Here is a 22102-nt window from a genome sequence, read left to right on the forward strand (position 1 = left end):
AATTTAATGGCCTTGTCTCTTTGCTCTGCAGGTGACCATATTGAACATGAAGTCAGATGCCTTTTGGTACTGAGCATCTGTGACCTGTCAAACACAGGACCTGACACCTCCCTGGATTACACAGCAGAAATTGCTGGCTGATGCTTGGAAAGGTCCCCATCCACGGAAATTTAGGGCCACAGAATGTTTATCCGTGTGAGATGGACTACAGCTTCAAGGGTGCCCAACTGATTCCTTCATGAAAAACAGTCTGCACACAAACTGCTCCCCGGAGAGGTCCTTGTATAACCTTCACCACCCCCACCCCCCCAACTACAGTCTCTAGCCTCTCCTTCTCCATTATGGTGAACAACGGGGCGTGCTAGCGGTGGGGGTGGGAGTGGGTGCAGGCAAGGCATGGGAGGTAACCACTTTTGAATTTTCCTTCCCTTCTGCAGATACTGATCCAAAAATTTGGACTCCACTGTGGAGCACTGGAGATCCTGCAAGGGGAAAATGCCACCCACCGCTGGAAAGAGGCCCGAAAAGTGGCAAAGGAATTCCCGCATTCAACTGCAAAAGTCTGAACATGTCCTCAACACCTAGAATGATGATTTACCTTCTTATCAGCTGACTTCAGGATCTGCTATGCCTGGATTTCTCTGCATAACTGTACAGTTGCTGGGAAACAAGAACAACAACAACAACTTGGCATTTTTATTGCACCTTTAACATAGTAAAATGTCTCAGAAGAGCTATCAAACAAAATTTGACACCAAACCATATAAGGGGATGTACAAGCAGACAACGCAAAGCTTGGTCAAAGATGTATGTATCTTAAAGGAGGAAAGGAGAGTAGAGAGCTGGAGAAGTTTAGGGAGAAAAATCCAGAGCTTAGGGCCCTGACAAATGAAGCCACAGCATGGTGGAGGGATTAAAATTGGCGATGTGCAGGAGGCCTGGATTAGAGGAGCACAGTTATTTTTAGAGGGTTGTAGTGCTAAAGATTACAGAGATAGAGAGGGTGGAAGCCATGGTGGGGGGTGGGGGGTTTGAAACCAAGGATGAGAATTTTCAAATCAAAATGATACTTAACCCAGTGCCAATGTAGGTCACCCAGCATTAAATTCAGGAAATTTGGACTAACGTCTTTACAATGAGAGCTGGAACTATGTTACGAACGGTAGTAGGTGCCAGTGAAGGATTCCTGGATGCAAAGGGAAACATCTAGGAAACGGTAGCACTTTGTTCACAGAATTCACTTGGAATTTTATTTCCTCTTCCGTGTTCAAAATCACCATTATGCCTTTATTATGTCACGGTTTGAATGTTACTTTCCACACTACTTGTTTATTAACACCCAAAACAGCGGTGGGTGGGTGGGGGGGGGGGGGGGGGGGGAACAGAGGTGAGGGTGAAAGTCTCCCTGAATTGCGTTGCAAGGACCGCAGGGACCTCCATTATAGGCAGAGACAGGAAAACCTTAGTAGCATATTCTGGAACACTGATTTGGCCTGATTTAAGATCATAAGAACCAGGAGCAGGGGTCGGCCATTTGGTCCCTGGCCCTGCTGCACCATTCAATAAGATCATGGCTGAAATTCCGAATCAACTTCACTTTCTCACTTTATTCCTATATCCCTTGATTTTTTTTAGACTCTAAAAATCTATCAATCTCAGCCTTGTATATACTCATTAACTGAAGATCCACAGCCCTCTAGGGTAGAGAATTCCAAAGATTCACAGCCCAGAGTGAAAAATTTTCTCCTCATTTGTCCTAAATAGTCAACCCCTTATCTTTGGACTATAACCCCTAGTTCTAGATTCTCAAGCCAGGTGAACTAGCCTCCCAGCATCTGAGTTCAGAGGGTGTCAAGTCCTCTAAGAATGTTATATGTTTCAAGGAGATCACCTCTCATTTTCTATGGGCAGAATTTTGCCCTTGGCAGAGGCACTCGTTGGGGGCGGTCAGGAAGCCAGCTAAGGCCCGCCCAGCATGGAATTCAAGCGGCAGCGCTGCCTGTGCGGGCGGGGGGAGGAGGGTGAGCGGAACTACCGCGACCTTCGCTCATACGTATGAAAGGGTGCTTCAATCTCCCTAAGGCAGCTGCCAGCGACAGTAACAGGTGTGACTTTGTCACATGAGCAGGGACATGTTTTTAATTCACAGAATCACAGTGCAGAAGAGGCCCTTCGGCCCATCGAGTCTGCACCGACACCTGAGAAACACCTGACCTACCTACCTAATCCCATTTACCAGCACTTGGCCCATAGCCTTGAATGTTATAAAATGCCAAGTGCTCATTCAGGTACTTTTTAAAGGATGTGTGGCAACCTGCCTCCTCCACCCTCCCAGGCAGCGCATTCCAGACCATCACCACCCTCTGGGTAAAAATGTTTTTCCTCACATCCCCCCTAAACCTCCTGCCCCTCACCTTGAACTTATGCCCCCTTGTGAGTGACCCTTCAACTAAGGGGAAACAGTGTAAAATTTTTACTTTATTTTTATTTGCTTTAGGAAACCTCATCCCAACTGTGGGTGAGATTTCCTAAAAAAAATGCAAAGGCCGCTTGCCTTTTCAGCTACCCGTCAACCATTAGGTTGAATGGGCAGTGAAAAATTCAACACAATCGTTAACTTAATAGCCTTAATAGGCCTTTTAATTGTGGGCGGGAGTGCTGCCGTCTCCGACGCGCGCCTGCCAACCCAACGATTGCGAGAGTGCGCGTTGACGTCAGCACACTTGGCCGACGTCAACGTGCTTTATGTCACGATCAGGCGTGTTGGGCGTGCACCCGCACACCGAGCGAAAGATCCTGCCCTATGTGTTCATTCTACACAATCTCTTCCCATAGGACAGCCCTTTCATCCCACCAGTCAAAGTAATGAACCTTTCAGGCAAGAATACCCTTCCCTAGGTAAGAAGACCAACATTATACTCTGTGCTCCAGGTGTGCTCTTATCAAAGTTCTCTGTAATTGAGTAAGAATTCCTTACACACTGAGCGGTCGGGCGCGCACCTGGCCCGTTCACGTGTAAGATGACGTGCAATGACGTTGGGCGAGCCTCCCGGCATCATTGCACACTCGCGTGATTTTTGGTTGGAGGGCGCGGGCGGGAGTCAAAAGCGCATGGGTGTTGGCAGCACGCCCACCGACAATTAACAGGCCTATTAAGGCCATTAAAGTAACAATTGAATGAAATTTTTCGCTGCCCGTCCAACCTGACGGTTGGCAGGCAGGCGAAAAGGCCAAGCAGCTTTTGGATTTTTTAGGAAACCTGTTTCCAACAATTAACAATTAAATAAAAATTCTAAAATTTCATTCACAACATGTCCCAGCTCATGCGACAGAGTCACATGAGTGGACATGTTTTTAACAGTGGTACCTTTTTTTATTTTTGAGTTTTAAAATCTTCAGCTCCCTGAGGCAGCTCTGTGCGTCAGGGAGCTTTCAATGCGCGCATGTGCGTGCATGCGCTGACTTCCGCACTCGCCCTCCTCCCGATGAGCGCTGCAGCGCACGTTTCATGCTGGCTGGCTATTAATTGAGGTCTGATCACGGGTGGCGGTCAGCTTCATGACCGTTCCTGGGCCCGCCCACCATGCCCACCTGACAAATTAAAAATCCTGCCCTTAGACTTCAAACCCTTGCAATAAAGGGTAAAGTACCATTTTCCTTTCTAATTGTTTGCTGTGCCTGCTTGCTAACCTTCTCTGATTTGTGTACAAGAACACCCAAATCCCTATGAATAACAACATTTACTGAAGCTCTCTTTTTATAAAATATCCTGCGTTTCCATTCTTCCTATCAAAGTGGATAATTTCACACATCGCCAAATTATATTCCATCATGTCCTTGCCCTATCTATATCCCTTGGCAACTGCTTCCCATCCTCCTCACAGCTTCCATCCAGGGTGGACAGGCAAGGGCGGAAGGGAAACACGGGGGAGGGGGGGCATGAGGAAGACCCGGGGAGGCTGCCAATAGGCCTGGGGGGTGCCATAAGGAAGCTACCTTCCCCCCCAACTTTTGCCCACAACCAGTCCGATCAGTGAAGATGCCAGGCTTCACACTTGGTGTTGGCCTCCACCTACTGCAGGAAAAATTGCGGCAGGGGCCTGAAAATGCCCTTAAGTCGGCATCAATTGGTCCCCTAAAGGCTTCAATTAATTGGCCCACAGGTGGGCCACCAGACGCCTTCCCCGCATGTGCAAAATTGCGGCAGGGCAGCAGCTAGGGGCAAGCGAGTTGGTGCTGGGAATCGCCCCCACGGCACTGTGCCCAATCTTATGCCCCCACTTGCCAACCTGCTCTGTGGGGGTGTAAGATTCAGCCCAAAGGGTGGGTGACTGGAAATCTCTGCCGACAAGCCTCCTGGGCAACTGTAAGTGAGATGAATGCTGAAAACCATTGCTTTCCTACTCACAGGAAGATCTGTTCACCTGATTATCCAATGACCCTGTTACCATGTCCTTAATAATAGATTCTAGTATTTTCTCAACTGCTAATGTCAGGCTAACTGGCTAGAAGCTGCTTTTTTCTCTCTCCTTCCTTTCTTGAACTGCAGGGCTACATTTGCGACCTTCCAATCACATTCTGGAACACAGATTCTTTTCACCCCTTCTCCCGTTGAATAAAATCCCAACACTCAGCCCCAGTAGAGGAAAGCTGGATAAAAGCAAAATACTGCGGATGCTGGAAATCTGAAACAAAAACAGAAAATGCTGGAAAAGCTCAGCAGGTCTAACAGCACCTGTGGCGAGAAAGACAGAGTTAACATTTCGAGTCCATATGACTCTTCTTCAGAGCTAAAGAGAAGGAAAAATGTGATGAGATTTGCACTGTTTAAGGCGGGGCGGTGAAGCAAGTGAAGCTTAGGTCAGCGATAGGTGGAGGCAAAGGAGAGATGTCATGAACAAAGGGACAAAGGGGTGTTAATGGTAAAGGAGGTGCTGATGGTGGCATTAAGGTAAGAAAGCAGGATGTGATAATAGCAGGACAAGGAAACGCTGGAGATGTTTTCAAAACCCCCCCAGTCACCACATGGGGTGCATGCACAGCAAGAGAACTGAAGGAATGCACTCTGTGTGTGTGCATCACTGGCCAGCATTTATTGCCCATCCTTGCCCTTGGTAGGGGCAGTTTAGAGACAACCACATTGCTGTGGGTCTGGAGTCACGTGTAGGCCAGACCCAGTAAGGACGATTTCCTTCCCTAAATGACACTAGTGAACCAGATGGGTTTCATCATTAGACTTTTATTTCCAGATTATTCCACCATCTGCTGAGTCTCTGGATTATTAGGCTAGCGACAATAGCACTATGCCATCGCCTCCCCTTCCAGTACCGCATTTATTCAGGGGAATTTAAGGCACGCCCGGGTACTCGGTCCTGGCAGTAAACAGTGGGGCTCAAAGGCGAAACATCAGAACATAAGAACTAGAAGCAGGAGTGGGCAATTCAGCCCCTCGAGCCTGCTCCGCCATTCATTATGATCATGACTGATCTCATTTCGGCCTCAACTCCAATTTCCCGCCCTCTCCCCTTAACCTTTCAACCCATTACTAATTAAAAATCTGTCTATCTCCTCCTTAAATTTATTCAGCGTCCCGGCATCCACTGCACTCTGAGGTAGTGAATTCCAGAGATTCACGACCCTTTAAGAAAAGTAATTCCTCCTCATCTGATTTAAATCTACTACCCCTTAGTCTAAAACTATGGCCTCTTGTTCTAGAATACTCCACAAGGGGAAACATACACTCCACATCTGCTTTGTCTATCCCCTTTAGCATCTTATATCTCTCATTTAGACCTCCTCTCATCCTTCTAAACTCTAGCAAGTATAGGCCTAAACTGCTCAATCTCTCCTCATAAGTCAAGCCCCGCATCTCTGGAATCAATCTAGTGAACCTCCTCTGAACCACCTCCAGTGCAACTACATCCTTCCTCAAGTAAGTTCCTCAAAACTGTGCACAGTACTCCAGGTGCAGTCTCAGCAATGCTTTGTACAGTTGCAACAACACTTCCCTATTTTTATACTCTATTCCTTTAGCAATAAATGCCAAAATTCCGTTTGCCTTCCTTATTACCTGCTGTACCTGCATACTAGCTTTCAACGATTCATGCACGAGGACACCCAGATCCCTCTGCACTGAAGCATTCTGAAATTTCTCTCCATTTAAATAATAAGTCGCCTTTTTATTCTTCCGATCAAAATGGATAACCTCACACTTATCCTCGTTAAACTCCATCTGCCAAATTTTGACCCATTTACCTAACCTGTCCATATCCATTTGTAAATTTCTTATTTCTTCATTGCAACTTACTTTCCCACCTATTTTGGGGTCATCTGCAAACTTAGCTATAGTACCTTCTATCCCTGAATCCAAGTCATTAATATAGATTGTAAATAGTTGGGGCCCAAGGACCGAACCCTGTGGCACCCCACTAGCTACAGCTTGCCATCCAGAAAAAGACCCATTTATCCCGACTCTCTGCTTTCTGTTGGTTAGCCAATCCTCTATCCAAGCTAATATATTACCCCTAACTCCGTGTGATCTTACCTTGTGTATTAACCTTTTGTGTTGCACCTTATCAAAGGCCTTCTGGAAGTCCAGATATACTACATCTACAGGATTCCCATTATCCACTTTGCTTGTCACATCTTCAAAGAACTCTAGCAAATTAGTCAAACACAATTTGCTCTTCATAAAACCACACTGACTCTGATGGATTGCATTTTGACTTTCAAAATGCCCCATTACAACTTCCTTAATAATGGATTCCAACAATTTCCCAATGACAGACGTTAAACTAACTGGTTTATAGTTTCCTACTTTCTGATCGTCCCCCCCCCACCCCTCCCCTGCCTTTTGAATAAGGGCATTATATTAGCATTTTTCCAATCCACTGGAACCTTTCCAGAATCCAGGGAATTTTGGAATATTATAGCCAATGCATCCCCTACCTCTGCTGCCACTTCCTTTAAGAGGAATACAACCAAACTGATACAACCCAAAACAAAAATAAAAATACCTGGGAAAAACTCAGCAGGTCTGACAGCATCTGCTGAGAGGAACACAGTTAACGTTTCGAGTCTGTATGACTCTTCAACAGAACTAAGGAAAAATAAGACACAACCTAGTGTTGATCCTGGGTGGCTGGTCAGACAGCTCCAGATAACAGCACATGCGGAATGTGATCGAAGAAGCTTCTGGATAGAATGGGGGCAGGGGGCAGGGAGCAGGGAACCAGGAAGTGGCTGAAAGAGACTGAAGGGGTGAATCAATCCACTGCTGCCCTCACCTGTTGCGCTGCTCGCGGCTAGTCCCGCTCGTGGGGGGTAGGAGGCGGGGGGAGGGGTCCTGTCAAGGTGCAGCCAGCGCTTTACCCTACGCCGGACTTGTTCTCCCTTTCCACACCTCTCCCTCTTCTCCGCGACTGCCAATCTGATCCGAAAACTGGAAGAAACTTTCTCGCCTGGATGCACGTGACCAGAAATAGTTTTGAGGCGACCGGAGTTAGCGTCATACTGGGAAGGTTCAACTTCCATCTTGCGGAGAGCTCCTCATCCTCCTTTAAATCCGTGGTCGGGATCAGGGGGTTGGATTGGGAGCAGTGTTGGGTTTTTATCGGGATCTGCAACGGGACGATATCATTGTACCGGAATCGGTATTGGATTAGAGCAGGATCAACATTGGGTTAGAGCAGGGTCAACATTGGGTTAGAGCAGGGTCAACATTGGGTTAGAGCAGGGTCAACATTGGATTAGAGCAGGGTCAGCATTGGGTTAGAGCAGGGTCAACATTGGGTTAGAGCAGGGTCGGCATTGGGTTAGAGCAGGATCAACATTGGGTTAGAGCAGGGTCGGCATTGGGTTAGAGCAGGATCAACATTGGGTTAAAGTAGGGTCAGCATTGGATTAGAGCAGGGTCAACATTGGATTAGAACAGGATCAACATTGGGTTAGAGCAGGATCAACATTGGGTTAGAGCAGGGTCGGCATTGGGTTAGAGCAGGATCAACATTGGGTTAAAGTAGGGTCAGCATTGGATTAGAGCAGGGTCAACATTGGGTTAGAGCAGGGTCAGCATTGGATTAGAGCAGGATCAACATTGGGTTAGAGCAGGGTCAGTATTGGATTAGAGCAGGATCAACATTGGGTTAGAGCAGGGTCAGTATTGGATTAGAGCAGGATCAACATTGGGTTAGAGCAGGGTCAGTATTGGATTAGAGCAGGATCAACATTGGGTTAGAGCAGGATCAACATTGGGTTAGAGCAGGGTCAGCATTGCGTTGTGTCAATTTGGTTGCATCAGGGTCCGCACTGGATTATATCAGAGTCAGGGGTTGAGTTGTACAAGAATCTGTTTTGGGTGGTATCGCAGGATCGGATGTATCGTTGGATTGTATCAGGATCAGTATTGGATAATATCGGGTTCGGTGTTTGATTGTATTGGGATCAAGTTTGGGTTGTATTAGAATCAGTGTTTCATTATATCAAGATTAATGTTGGATTGCACCAGGATCAGAGCTGCATTGTGTCACGGTTGGATTATATCAGGATCGAGGTTGGACTATATCAGGATCTGTGTTTGATTAAATCAAGATCAGTGTTGGATTATATCAGGATTAGGGTTGGATTATATCAGGATCTATGATGGATTATATCAGGATCAGGGTTGGATTATATCAGGATTGGGATTGGATTGTGTCAGGATCTGTGCTGGATTATATCAGGATCAGTGCTGGGATCATTGATCAGGATCTCCAGTTATTGAATATTGTCATTTTCCAGACATGAAAAACAATACTTGAAATATTTGCCAACCTGTAATCAACTACACTATGATTGACCAGCACAGGGTACTGGGTGCAGTTTTCCATAACCCCAGCTATCATTTGATACCAGTAGTGTTTTTATAACCCATTTATTTATCATATTGGCGAGTTGCTTCCACAGTGTGTAAAAGACTTTGATGCTCTGAGTTCATCTAGAATGCCAACTCTTCAAGATTTTCTTGGAATTTTCAGGAATTAAAGTTTAATTTTGTGGACAATGCTGCAAATGACCTAGGAGAACAACCAAAAGAAACAATCACCTTTGTCTTTGCAGCCACATTAATTCCCTCACATGCCAAAGTGAAATCAGTGCCCTCAGTTGTTTCTCGTACCCCACGTCGTGCTGCATTTTTGCTCTCTGTGCTGCATCTGGAACTCGGCCTGTTCTCTAGGCTCCTCCACCTGCCTCCCCGCTTGTCCCTGTGTGTTATTGCATATTCTGCAAGAAATCAAAGAGCGATAGAGCGACAAATGGAAGAGAAATGTAAAAACGGAATAGGAAAAGAGCATTAGAAAAAAAGAAAGTGAAAAGAAAAAAAAAGGAATTAAAGGAGCAGGAAAGATAAACAAGGGCAAATAGATGACAGAGAGTTAGGATAAGGGGGCCATTTTCCAGAAGGCAACCTGTAACTAGTGGAGCATCACAGGGATTGTTGCTGTGGCCACAAGTATTTACAATATATATTAATGACTTGGATGAGGGAAATGAATGTACCATCGCTAAGTTTGCGGATGACACAAAAATAGATGGGAAGGCAAGTGGTGATGGTGACACAAAGAGTCTACAGAGGGATATAGACAGGTTAAGTGAGTGGGTAAAAATATGGCAGATGGAATATAATGTGGGAAAGTGTGAGGTTAAGCACTTTGGCAGGAAGAATATTATTTAAATGTAGAAAGACTGAAGAAAGCTGCAGCACAGAGAGATTTGGGCGTTCTAGTTCATGAATCCCAAAAAGCTAGCATACAAGTTCAGCAGGTAATAGGTAAGGCAAATGGAATGTTGACCTTTATTTCAAAGGGAATGGAGTATAAAAATAGGGAAGTCTTGCTAAATCTTTACAAGGCAATAGTTAAACCACACCTAGAATACTGTGAACAGTTTTGGTCCCCTTATCTAAGGAAAGATATACTGGCATTGGAGGCAGTCCAGGGAAGGTTCACTAGGTTGATCCCCGGGATGGAGGGATTTTCTTATGAGGAGAGGTTGAGTCGGTTAGGCCTGTATTCATTGGAGTTTAGAAGAATGAGAGGCGACCATATTGAAACATATAAGACTCTTAGGGGGCTTGACAGGTTGTTTCCCCTGGTGGGAGAGTCTAGGACCAGAGGGCATAATCTCAGAGTTAGGGTCGCCCATTTAAAACAGAGATGACGAGGAATTTCTTCTCTCAGAGGGTAGTCAATCTGTGGAACTCCTGCTGAGAGCTGTAGAGGCTGGGTCATTAAGTATATTAAAGGTTGAGATGGACATATTTTTAATCAGTAAGGGAATCAAGAGTTATGGGAAAAGGCAGGAAAGTGGAGTTGAGGATTATCAGATCAGCCATGATCTCATTGATTGGCAGAGCAGACTTGATGGGCCGAATGGCCTTCTTCTGCTCCTACATCTTATGGTCTTATGGAGAGTATGAAGGAAAAAGAAGTGAAGGAGATTAAGAGAAATGTAATTGATGAGTACACACCATTAGTTGTTCTCACACCGAGGGAGCAGTGAAGGAGATGTAGAGGGAGACATAAGTAATAAAGGATCGGAAAACAGAAAGGTGAGTTATCCCAGATTATTTATATGTCAACCAGCAGCCGAATCAAGCATAACATTGGTCCACGTCTTTGGTTGTGTATACAATGTGGGATTCCTGATAAAGCTTTTTAAAACTGTGATAAAAGTCTAAAAAAAATACTAGCCTAATTTAAAGAAAATTAGAAAATATCGCTGAAGCATGAAGATTGAAAAAGAACAAAAAAGTAATCAAATTTAAAAGTTTTGGGAATTCCAACTCAAACGCTTACTTCTTCAGGGTGGTAGATGTGAGATGATGGTCCGGTGAAGCATACAGTTAAAATTATATTTTTAGTCCACCACCATAAAAGGTTGTTTGGTATCTGTGTATTACTGAAAAGAAGAGACATACTGTTGAAGCTTTTTGTCTTACACTCATCAGGATAGACACAAGAATCCCAAATTTCAAAGGGAGCAACAATTCATAAATTGTATAACTTATACAATTATAAACCCATACATTCCATCATGTGCTTCTGGTCTATGGTATCTCACACCATCTCATTACAGTGCATTGCCTTTCTGTGCACAGCAGGGACATGAGCAAGGCCTCTGGCTTCAGTAAAATGGTGGTTGGGCAATGTTTATCTGAGACTTGCATCAGAGGATCATATCATGTGGCCTCATGAGCGTAGATTTTGCAGTCTGGTTTGTTTACCTGAAGCTTCTGCACTGAGGAATGATCCATGTGGTCCGTATAGATTTTAATGCCGAGCTGCATTGTAGTCAATCTCAGTCAGTGTATCTTTCAACGGCCTCCTGTTAGGCTTGAGTGCGGATTACATATCTACCAATATTTGCGGATCTTATGCGCTCCTGGCAGCCTGCAGTGTCATGCCATGTCCACGTTTACAACTAGACATCAGCCCTATAGTAGTCCCCACTTCTCCACCTACATAATGCAGAGCTATGGACCTAGCTAACACTTGGTGACTCCTGAAATGCTTGCTAGAGGTCAATGACTAAGTGAGATCAGAGGTGTGTGTCAAGGCCCCATGCCGGAATATTACATGGGAGGATGCCGCTCTGGATCTGAAGGTCTGCCTGGTGGCGCTTGCCCAAATCCCTGAGCCAGCTCTCCAATTGGCAATTGACATGGATATCTGATCATCAGAATGCCACCTGTGTTTCTGTGTGGACACCTGAGACTTCTGGAAGGAAGATGAGGAGGCCTCAAATGGGATTAGAGCTAAGCTCCACTACATCTGATGTGTGCTCTTTATAAGCAACAAATTAACTAATTAAGGCCCAATGCAGTGACTGCATTCTCAGGCCCACAGATGCAAAAGTTAGGCTGCACGAGAAGATGGGATACTCCAGACAAAGGCAGGGTCGTGAGTGATTGTCAGTCATCAGACAATGCTGCTGCTGAAGCTCTTACACAAAGATGACCTGATTCATAGGCTCACATCCATCACTGCATTCTAAAGAAAGATCTCATGCTGTGGACTCAGTATGATGATGTGGCCTGAATACTAATCTTGCATAAGATTGCCTGTGGAGAGACCCTGCAGTCCAGATTCAGATTAGACCTCACATCAAAGTGAGAACCAGTGAGTGCTAATTGTCCTCACTGAAGCGCCTAGCAACACTCGAGTCATACTGCCACAAGTGCACTGAGATTGGCAATGCTGCTCCTGCCTCATGAAGGCTGATAAAGACAGTGGAATGTTGGTGAGATGCTTGAAGAGACTGCACCATGTCTACTCTGTCCACAGGGTGAGCTGGTGGTGTTATAGTCACATAATAGAATGGCCATGTGCTCCAGAGGCTGCCTAGCATTCCAAAGATGAGGCCATCATCACGCAAGATTGCAACTACTCATTCTGAGATTGATGTCCTTTGTGGGGATGCTGAGGATAGCACTGAATGTGTTAATGTCAAGGCAGCATGGAGGGCACAGTTGAAGGCCAACAGTAGAGCTGGTCGTCATCATTGTCCTGCAGCCTTGTAGCTATAAGCATCTCTCAGGCATGTCTGCCTTGTCTGGCCCATGCAATGGCCTCCTCCTCTGGAGCCCCAGCTTCCTCGCCCTCATTGAGCTCAGCCCGCTTGACATCCTGCTTGTTGGACATCACGATGCTGCATGTCAACCTGACCCCTTCCCATCTTGAGGCCGTGTGCACAGTGACATACCAAGACACCCTGCCCCCACAATGAGACCATCGAGTACCCCCCACTGCTTTACCTGTTCCCCATCTACAGGCTGCTGTTGCCTCCCCTGACTGTGCCATCTGCGTCACATTACCAATCCAACAACCCACAGGACCAATGTATTTGAGAGATTGACCATACCCTGAACACCATGCTGGACACGACTGACACAGGATGGTCAGGCCCATCCCCTCCCTGTACTGTTTGTAGGGCCAAGGACAGGTTTGCCAAGCACAACCCTCTAAATTGGTGCGCTATCGCCCAGGACAATCTATGCTTTCTGGCCCTGAATAACTTTCCCGCCACACCCCAGTCATGTGTCTCTGTGCACCTTCACCCTGCCCCCAGTCATGTGTCTCTGTCCACCTTCACCCTGCCCCCAGTCAGGTGTCTCTATGCACCTTCACCCTGCCCCCAGTCATGTGTCTCAGTGCACCTTCACCCTGCCCCCCAGTCATGTGTCTCAGTGCACCTTCACCCTGCCCCCAGTCATGTGTCTCAGTGCATCTTCACCCTGCCCCCAGTCATGTGTCTCTCTGCACCTTCACCCTGCCTCCAGTCAAGTGTCTCTGTGCACCTTCACCCTGCCTCCAGTCATGTGTCTCTGTGCACCTTCACCCTGCCTCCAGTCATGTGTCTCTGTGCACCTTCACCCTGCCCCCAGTCATTTGTCTCTGTGCACCTTCACCCTGCCCCCAGTCAAGTGTCTCTGTGCACCTTCGCCCTGCCCCCGGTCATGTGTCTCTGTGCACCTACACCCTACCCCCAGTCAAGTGTCTCTGTGCACCTTTGCCCTGCCCCCGGTCATTTGTCTCTGTGCACCTTCACCCTGCCCCCAGTCAAGTGTCTCTGTGCACCTTCACCCTGCCTCCAGTCATGTGTCTCTGTGCACCTACACCCTACCCCCAGTCAAGTGTCTCTGTGCACCTTTGCCCTGCCCCCGGTCATTTGTCTCTGTGCACCTTCACCCTGCCCCCAGTCAAGTGTCTCTGTGCACCTTCACCCTGCCTCCAGTCATGTGTCTCGGTGCACCTTCACCCTGCCTCCAGTCATGTGTCTCTCTGCACCTTCACCCTGCCCCCAGTCAAGTGTCTCTGTGCACCTTCACCCTGCCCCCAGTCAGGTGTCTCTATGCACCTTCACCCTGCCCACAGTCATGTGTCTCAGTGCACCTTCACCCTGCCCCCAGTCATGTGTCTCTGTGCACCTTCACCCTACCTCCAGTCATGTGTCTCTGTGCACCTTCACCCTGCCCCCAGTCATTTGTCTCTGTGCACCTTCACCCTGCCTCCAGTTATGTGTCTCAGTGCACCTTCACCCTGCCCCCAGTCATTTGTCTCTGTGCACCTTCACCCTGCCCCCAGTCAAGTGTCTCTGTGCACCTTCGCCCTGCCCCCGGTCATGTGTCTCTGTGCACCTACACCCTACCCCCAGTCAAGTGTCTCTGTGCACCTTTGCCCTGCCCCCGGTCATTTGTCTCTGTGCACCTTCACCCTGCCCCCAGTCAAGTGTCTCTGTGCACCTTCACCCTGCCTCCAGTCATGTGTCTCGGTGCACCTTCACCCTGCCCCCAGTCATGTGTCTCTCTGCACCTTCACCCTGCCCCCAGTCAGGTGTCTCAGTGCACCTTCACCCTGCCCCCAGTCATGTGTCTCTCTGCACCTTCACCCTGCCCCCGGTCATGTCTCTCTGTGCACCTTCACCCATTACGGAGACATGGCTACAGGGTGACCAAGATTGGAACCTAAATATTCAAGGATATTCGGTATTTTGGAGGGATAAGCAAAAAGGAAAATGACTCTTAATAAGGAACAAGATCAATATATTAGGAAGAGAGGATCTTAGATCAAAGTACCAAGATGTAGAATCCATTTGGGTGGAGCAAGGGGCAGCAAACATTGGTGGGAGTTGTTTATAGGCTGTCAGACTGTAGTGCTAATGTTGGGCATGGTATAAATCAGGAAATCAGAGATGCACGTAACATGGGTTATACAGTAATAATAGGCGACTTCAATTTACACATAGACTGGGTTAACTACATCAGCACTAATGCTCTAGAGGAGGAATTCCTGCCGTGTATATGAGGTGTGTTTCTGGAGGAGTACATTGAGGAGCCAACCAGTGATCAGGCTATTTTGGATTTAGTGTTGTGTAATGAGAAATCTAATTAATAACCTTGCTGTAAAAGAGCTTTTGGGCTCTTAGTGGGCTCTCAGTGACCATAATATATAATTTTGCATTAAGTTTGAATGCGATATAGTTCATTCTGAAACTAGGGGCAGAATTTTATGTTTGTTGGAAGGGCGGGCCCGACCCAATCGGCAGCGGGCGCATAGCCGATCTCCACCAGAGAAACAGGCCACGCCGCTATTTTGCGCGGGCGGGCCAATTAAGGCCCACCCAGCGTGTTGTAGACTCCCGTGTTCAGCGGGAAATTCAAATGTGTGGCGGGCGTGTACAGACTGCCGGTTCCAATGGGGAACCAGCAGTCTGTATAAAGAAAGGCCAGGCAGCCTCCTTTAAGCTGTTCACCATGGCCAGCGACCGGGCTCCAGAGGAGGTCAGGGCAGAGGAGGAGGAGGGGGGCAGGCTGCAGGGTAGGCCAGCGGGGGGCCAATGTGCCCCTCAGTTCTCCGATGCCTGCCTTGCTGCCCTCCTCGAAGAGGCGTCACATCATCAGGAGGTCTTGTTTCCGGAGGATGGGAGGAGGAGGGCCCCCCACGTGACCAGGCAGGTGTGGCAGGAGGTGGCGGAGGCTGTTAGCTCTCAAGATGCTGTGCGGCGCACAGGAACCCAGTGCCGCAAGCGCTTCAATGATTTGTTGCGCTCTGGAAGGGTGAGTACCATGTCAGCCTTGGCCATTTGACCCAGCAGGTAGCCTTAGCCTTTGAGGCCCCCCCCCCCATGTCTTAGTGTCGTTGCTGCATTGCGCATTTGGCGCATGCTGGGTGGGCAAACAGATAGTGACCATGCTTACATCAGCCTTAGTGGTTGAGGAGAAGATGGGTTCTCCCCGCAGCATATGTTGGTGTTTGTCGCATTTGAGCAGTCTGGGGGCAACCTGCAGGGGAGGCAGCTAGACACATACTCAAAACTCCAACACATGTCTTGTTGATGGTGATGAGATGGTGGAAGGGGAGCCTCAAGGTGTCGTGGCCAAGAGCCATCTGCTGGCCTTGGCACTGCACCTAGTTGCGCCTCCTTGCCATGGGTGCTAAGACCTGTGTGTTATTCAAAGTGATGGACACCGAATGTCCAAGTGTCCAAGGTTACCATTGGGGGAGGGGGTTGGGAGCAGCCGTACTATCTTCTGGGGACTGATCACCAGTAGTGTGGACAGGAGCCGCTGGAGGCCTCAGATGGGCCACTGTGGTTGGGGGGCGTCGTGCGCGTGCAGAGTACATGAGCGATCAGCCCCAATAAATGCTCTTCTCTGTTCTGCGGGGAAAAATTGAGCACAATAGCCGGAAGCATTTGCGGACTGGTGGTGGGCACGCCATGCTGCAGCGCCTCACCACCTATGAGTTGCAGGCCATGGAGCTGGGGAGGAGGCAAGCGGCCAGGTCGGCAGCTGTCGGTGAGGCTGGGGTGCAGCGGCCAGGCATTTGAGGGCCACAGTCCCATCCTCTCTGTCTCCCCACCATCCAAAACACTGATGATTGTTGCAATCATTAATGCAGCAACACTGCTCATTCACAGAGTGATACAGTCAGACGTGTGGGTCATACACAAAGGTCCCTCGGCCCCTTGAGGATGTGCGTCTCCACCACCTTCCAAAGTCGCCTTATCCCATTTGTGACCACGATCCCCATGGCCTAACATGCCGTGGCATCGCTGCTGCACATCCAAAGACTTATTGCATCTTAGGAGGGTTTGTACCTGCACCACCCTTTCAGCCAGTGCGTCCTACGTTACTCAGCACCTCACCTGTCCACCTCATGGCACTCAACTTAAATAAATGCCACCACGTTAATCATCCCTGTGGCAAGGGGAAATGTTGCCTTCTGTCCACCCGTTCTATGCCCCTCATAACGGTATGAAGGTCAATAATGTGACCTGTCAATCTCCTGTGCTCCATGGCAAATGTCACAAGTGTTTGCAATGTTTCCTCATAACTCCAACTCTCCAGGCCAGCATGCATCCAGGTCAGGAACCTCTGCACTCTCCCCACTCCAATGCCATCCCTCCCATGAAGTGCAGGTCACAAGTGAACGCAGAAGTGTTGATGTGGCCTCGACAGCGTTTTCTGCACTTGCAACATGACCTCCCTTTTCCTACATTCTATTCCTCAGCTAATAAAGGCAAGTCTGGCTTTGACCTTGTTAAACGCCTTATGTTCCTGTTCTGCTACCTTAATGGGTCTGCCCAGCAAGGCCCCTGTAATCGTCGTGACTTTCCATGGTCCTACCATTACTCACGTATTCCCGTACCTTGCTTGTCTTGCCCAAGTGCTTAACCGCACACTTATCCACATAACATTCCATGTGGCATTCCTTAGGCCATCTGACCAGCCTGTCTGTATGAGCGTGTAATGTTTGGGCCTCCTCTTGACTATTTACCATCCCACCAATGTTCGTCTCCTTAGGTTCTTGAAGGGTGAGCGACTTATGAGCCTGGGGGGGAAAGGGATGAAAGGTGTTACTGACTGAACGCTAACTGATGCACTGTCCTTGTTGTTAATTTCAGCATCACCACCGTATGGCCGCCACCAACACGTCCAGAGCCCCCCCTCCACACCTAAGGGGCATCACTTGCAACTTGCATCACATCATTTCAACGAGCCAGGCACCAGGGCAGCGACTATCACATCGGTGGGGATTATAACGTCAGCTAGTGTCCCGGGGCACAGTGGAGAGGGCACTTCACAATCGCTGGAGAAGATGGCACGGACAGAGAGTGCCGATGGCGCCAGCAGCCGGAGGACTGCAGGAGACCAAGCACATGCTGAGTCGGGCAGTGATGATGTGCCTCTGGAGATGTTAGCCATGCAGCAGCTGCAGGACAAGTGGCAGGGTGTGCGGGAGCATCTGGCAATGTTGCATGAGGGTGTGCTTCACTTGGTCTCTGCGGTGGAGGAATCCAGGCAGAGTGTCAATGATGGCATGAACCTCAGGACAGAGCTTCAGGCTTCCTCCATTGAGAGATTGGCGACTCTCATGGAGAGGGACTTCCAACAGATTGAGAATCTTCTGATTGGGTTACGCTCTGACCTGCAAGCCCTCACAATGCTAATGGCCACAGGTGGTCATTGGCAACGTGGGAGATGTTCTGGGCACCAAATATCCCAGCTCGGTGCCATCCATCCACGGCACGTCAGCGCAGCAGCTGCCTGTCGTCTCTGCGAGCTCCTCTCAGGGCGCTCCGGATGAGGGCAGCAGCTCCTCCGCCCCTCCGCCAGTGACCGTTGCATCTGTTGAGGTTGCAACAATTGCGGAGGTGCCAGTTCTAAAACTGGCCACTCCCTTCCAGGCGAGGCCAGCACAGGCTCCACGGGCCAGAGAACGGCCGCCAAGGTCATCGAGGCAAACAGGACAGCAGAGTCAGCAGGCTGTCTCACAAGCCACTCCGAGCGATGGAGCGGCACCAAGACGTAGCACCTGCAAACGTAAGCATAAGGCACGTTAGGCACTCCACGGGTTTGTCACTGGTGATTTTGTGTTGGCCCTAGATTAGGGAATGTTTCATTATCTGCGTCAGAGCGACGTTTGTTGTTTATTTTGGTGGCAATAAAGTCCACATTTCTGACCATGGCTGAGGGTGTTTCCTTGGTGCTGCATTTGTATGTTTCACAGACATATCATGAATGTTTCAGTGGATATTGATGTTTCTTTACTAAGCCCTTAGTTGCAGCTGATAAGGTGGAAGATGTAGCACCTAAGTGCCATGTGTGGAAGCGCCAGGCAATGCTGGTCCTGCAGATCCATGTGTGTGGAGCTAGCTGAAGATTCGTTGGATTAAAGTGTCCCGGATGTCCCTGCCTCCTTGGTGTAGTAGCGGGTTGGTGTGCTGCCCCTCATCATTGCCCTGTGCTTCCTCATCCTCTGAGCCACTGCTGGATTCATCATGTGCAGCCTCATCCACTGCGTCATGGTCTTCATCGTCAACTGCATCCCCCCATTCCAGCACAAGATTGTGCAGAGCACAGCATGCTACCACTATCACAGAGACACAATCTGGGGGGTACTGGAGTGCGCCCCCTGAGCGGCCCAGGCAATAGAAGCGCATCTTGAGAAGACCGATGGCTCTCTCCACCACGGCCCTTGCGGTGCATGGCTCCTATTGTAGCACTCCTCAGCTTCTGTTCTTGGATGGCGGAGAGGCGTCATGAGCCACCTTCTGAGGGGATAGCCCTTGTCACCCAGCAGCCATCCATCCAGCCGAGCCAGAGCACTGAAGAGCCCTGGCACATGGGAGTGTCTGAGGATGTAGGCGTCATGGGAGCTGCCTGGGTACCTTGCACAAACTTGCAGAATCAGCATCCTGTGATCACACACTATCTGCACTTTCATGGAGTGGAAGCCCTTCCTGTTGACAAAGGCACCGAGCTCACCTGCTGGCGCCTTGATGGCCACATGTGTGCAGTCAATTGTACCCTGGACGCGGGGGAAGCCAGCAATGGCCGCGAAGCCTCTGGCTCGCTGTGTCTGGCTTGCCTGGTTGCAGCGGAAGTCGATGAAGGTCAATGCACGTCTGAACAGAGCATCTGTAACCTGCTTGACACAAGTGTGCACAGCTGATTGGGAGACACCGCAAAGTTCACCCACCGAGCTCTGGAAGGAGCCAGATGCATAGAAGTGGAGGGCAGCTGTGACCTTCAGAGCCGCTGGCATGGGGTGTCCACCCACACAGTTAGGGGAGATCTCAGGGCCAATTACCTGACAGATATAGTTGACTGTCCCCCTTGACAGTCGGAGCCTCCTTTGGCACTGCACCTCAGTCATACTGAGGTAGCTGCTTCGCCGCCTGTATACCCTGGCGGTAGGATAGTGGCGTCTTCTGCGGCCTCTTCCACCTTGGACAATCTCTTGGCCTTGCGCCCCTTGTGCCTGTGCCTGGCCTCCCAAAGGTTGCTTCTCTGGAGGCTGATTGTCCACTCCTGGCCTCCTCCTTATTCTATCCCTCCCTTCCTCCTCAGAAAAGCTGCCTCCAGTGGAGTTGTCAGAACCCATACACCCAAGCTAAATGGAGGCCTCCGGAAAGCTGCAGGCCCGATAAAGATTACTGTCTGCAGACTGGTGAGCTGAAGCTTCAAAGAGAACAGAGAAAGCTGTTGGAAATCGATCTGAACTGTTAACAATCACACAGGCAAGTTCAAAACACTTTCTGCAATAAATACTTCAGATAAAACATTAACAACCCCTCTGAGCCCACATATCCCGCCCATTGATGAGGTTTGTTAAAAAATCAGTTACCCGCCTGCCCGTTGGGCCCGTGCGCCGAGGCGAAGATCGCATGGGCTCTTCAAAATCAGCGTCGATTGCCAAGTTAAGGGCCTTAACAAGGCCTTTAATTAATGGCAGGTGCGCGTCGTGCTTCATAGCGCCTGTCCACCTAAATAGCGCGATGGTGCGCGCTAACGTTGGCACGCTCGCCCGACATCAGCGTGCGACATTTTAAGCGCTGACGTGTGGGCTCCGCCACCCGCATGTCATACGTAAATTCTGCCCTAGGTTTTAAATCTGAAGAAAGGAAATTGCGAAGGTAGAAGAGAAAAGTTGGCTATGGTGTTTTGGGAAAATATGCTGAAAGATTTGACGGTAGACAGGCAATGGTTAGTATTTAAAGAAATACTACATGGTCTACAATAGATATACATTCCTCTAGGGCACAATCAACCAAAAGGAAAGGTAAATCAACCGTGGTTAATGAAAGAATTTCATAATTGCATTAGATCAAAGGAAGTGGCTTGTAAGGATGCCAGGAAAAGTGGTAAGCCTGAGGATTGGGAGCAATTTAGAACCCAGCAAAGGATGACCAATAAACTGATAAAGAAAGAGAGAATATGAATGCAAATTATCGAGGAAAAGGTTAGCTAGGACAAATGTGGGCCCATTACAGATGGGGACAGGAGGATTTATAGTGGAAACAGGGAAATGGCAGAGAAACTAAAAAGTTACTTTGGCGTCTGTCTTCACAGAAGTTACAGAAAATCTCCCAGAAATACTAGGTGATGAAGGGACTTCTGAAACTGAGGGACTAAAAGAAATTAGTATTAGTAAAGAGGTAGTACTTGAAGGGCTAACTGGATTGAAGGTCGATAAAGCCCCTGGACCAGATGAACTTCATCCCAGAGTGTTGAAGGAGATGGCTAGAGAGATAGTGGATGCCTTGGTGGCTATCTTTCAAAATTCTATAGATTCTAGAAAGATTCCTGTGGACTCGAAAGTAGCAAATGTAACCCCACCATTTAAGAAGGGAGGAAGAGGGAGAATGGAGAATTACACGTCTGTTAGTTTGATATCAGTAGTAGGGAAAATGTTAGAATCTATTATAAAGGATGTGAAAAGATTAGAAAAGACTGGTAAAATTGGGCAGAGTCAACACGGATTTATGAAAGAGAAATCATGTTTGACAAACTTGTTAGACATTTTTGAGGATATTACTTGTAGCATTGATAAAGGAGAACCATTGGATGTGATATATTTGGATTTTCATAAGGTTTTTGATAAGGAGGTTAGTAAACAAAATTAGAGCACTAATTGGGATTGGGGGAAATATACCAGAATGGATGAGAATTTGTTAACAGAAAGCAGAGAATAGGAATAAATGGACCACTTTCAGGGTGACAGGCTCTTACTAGTGGGGTACTGCAAGGATCAGTGCTAGGTCCAAAGCTGTTCGTAATTTATATAAATGGCTTGATGTGGGGACCAATTGTGATATTTCCAAATTTGCTGATGACATCAACCTGGGTGGGAACGTAATTTATGAGGAGGATGCAAGAAGGCTTTGAGAGGACTTGGTCAGGCTAAATGAATGGGCTAAGACATGGCATTTGGAATATAATGTGAATAAGTGTGAATTTATTCACTTTGGTAGAAAAACCAGAAAGGCAGAATATTTCTTAAATGGTGAGAGGTTGGGAAGTGCAGGTGTCCAAAGGGACCTGGGTGTCCTTGTTCATGTGTCATTATAAGTTAGCATGCAGGTGCAGCAAGCAAATAGGAAGGCAAATGGTATGCTGGCCTTCATTGCAAGGGGATTTGTGTACAGGAGTTAAGATGTCTTGCTGCAGTTGTAAAGAGCCTTGGTGAGACCTCACCTGGAGTACTGTTTACTGCTTTGGTCACCTAACCTAAAGAGGGAGTGCAACGGAGGTTCACCAGATTAATCTCTGGGATGG

General features: G+C 48.2%; 2 protein-coding genes across 11 annotated transcripts in view; both read right to left on the reverse strand.

Annotated features, from left to right (window-relative positions):
• Window positions 1-7482, reverse strand: part of LOC144689832 (NLR family CARD domain-containing protein 4-like) — a 35725-nt gene extending 28243 nt beyond the window's left edge. For 2 of the 10 annotated variants that reach the window (XM_078557253.1, XM_078557251.1), the window contains exon 1: window positions 7287-7482. The gene's annotated coding sequence lies outside the window, so the exon portion shown is untranslated. Of the gene's footprint in view, window positions 1-598; window positions 661-4424; window positions 4686-6544; window positions 6625-7286 lie in introns of those variants that run through there. The other 8 variants (XM_078557244.1, XM_078557243.1, XM_078557248.1 and 5 more) reach the window with 8 other exon arrangements.
• kmo (kynurenine 3-monooxygenase) overlaps window positions 1-22102 on the reverse strand; it is a 369659-nt gene that overhangs the window by 46940 nt on the left and 300617 nt on the right. The window lies entirely within an intron of this gene.

This window comes from Cetorhinus maximus, chromosome 14 (genome assembly GCF_964194155.1).
Source record: "Cetorhinus maximus chromosome 14, sCetMax3.hap1.1, whole genome shotgun sequence".
NCBI classification, from domain to species: domain Eukaryota; kingdom Metazoa; phylum Chordata; class Chondrichthyes; order Lamniformes; family Cetorhinidae; genus Cetorhinus; species Cetorhinus maximus.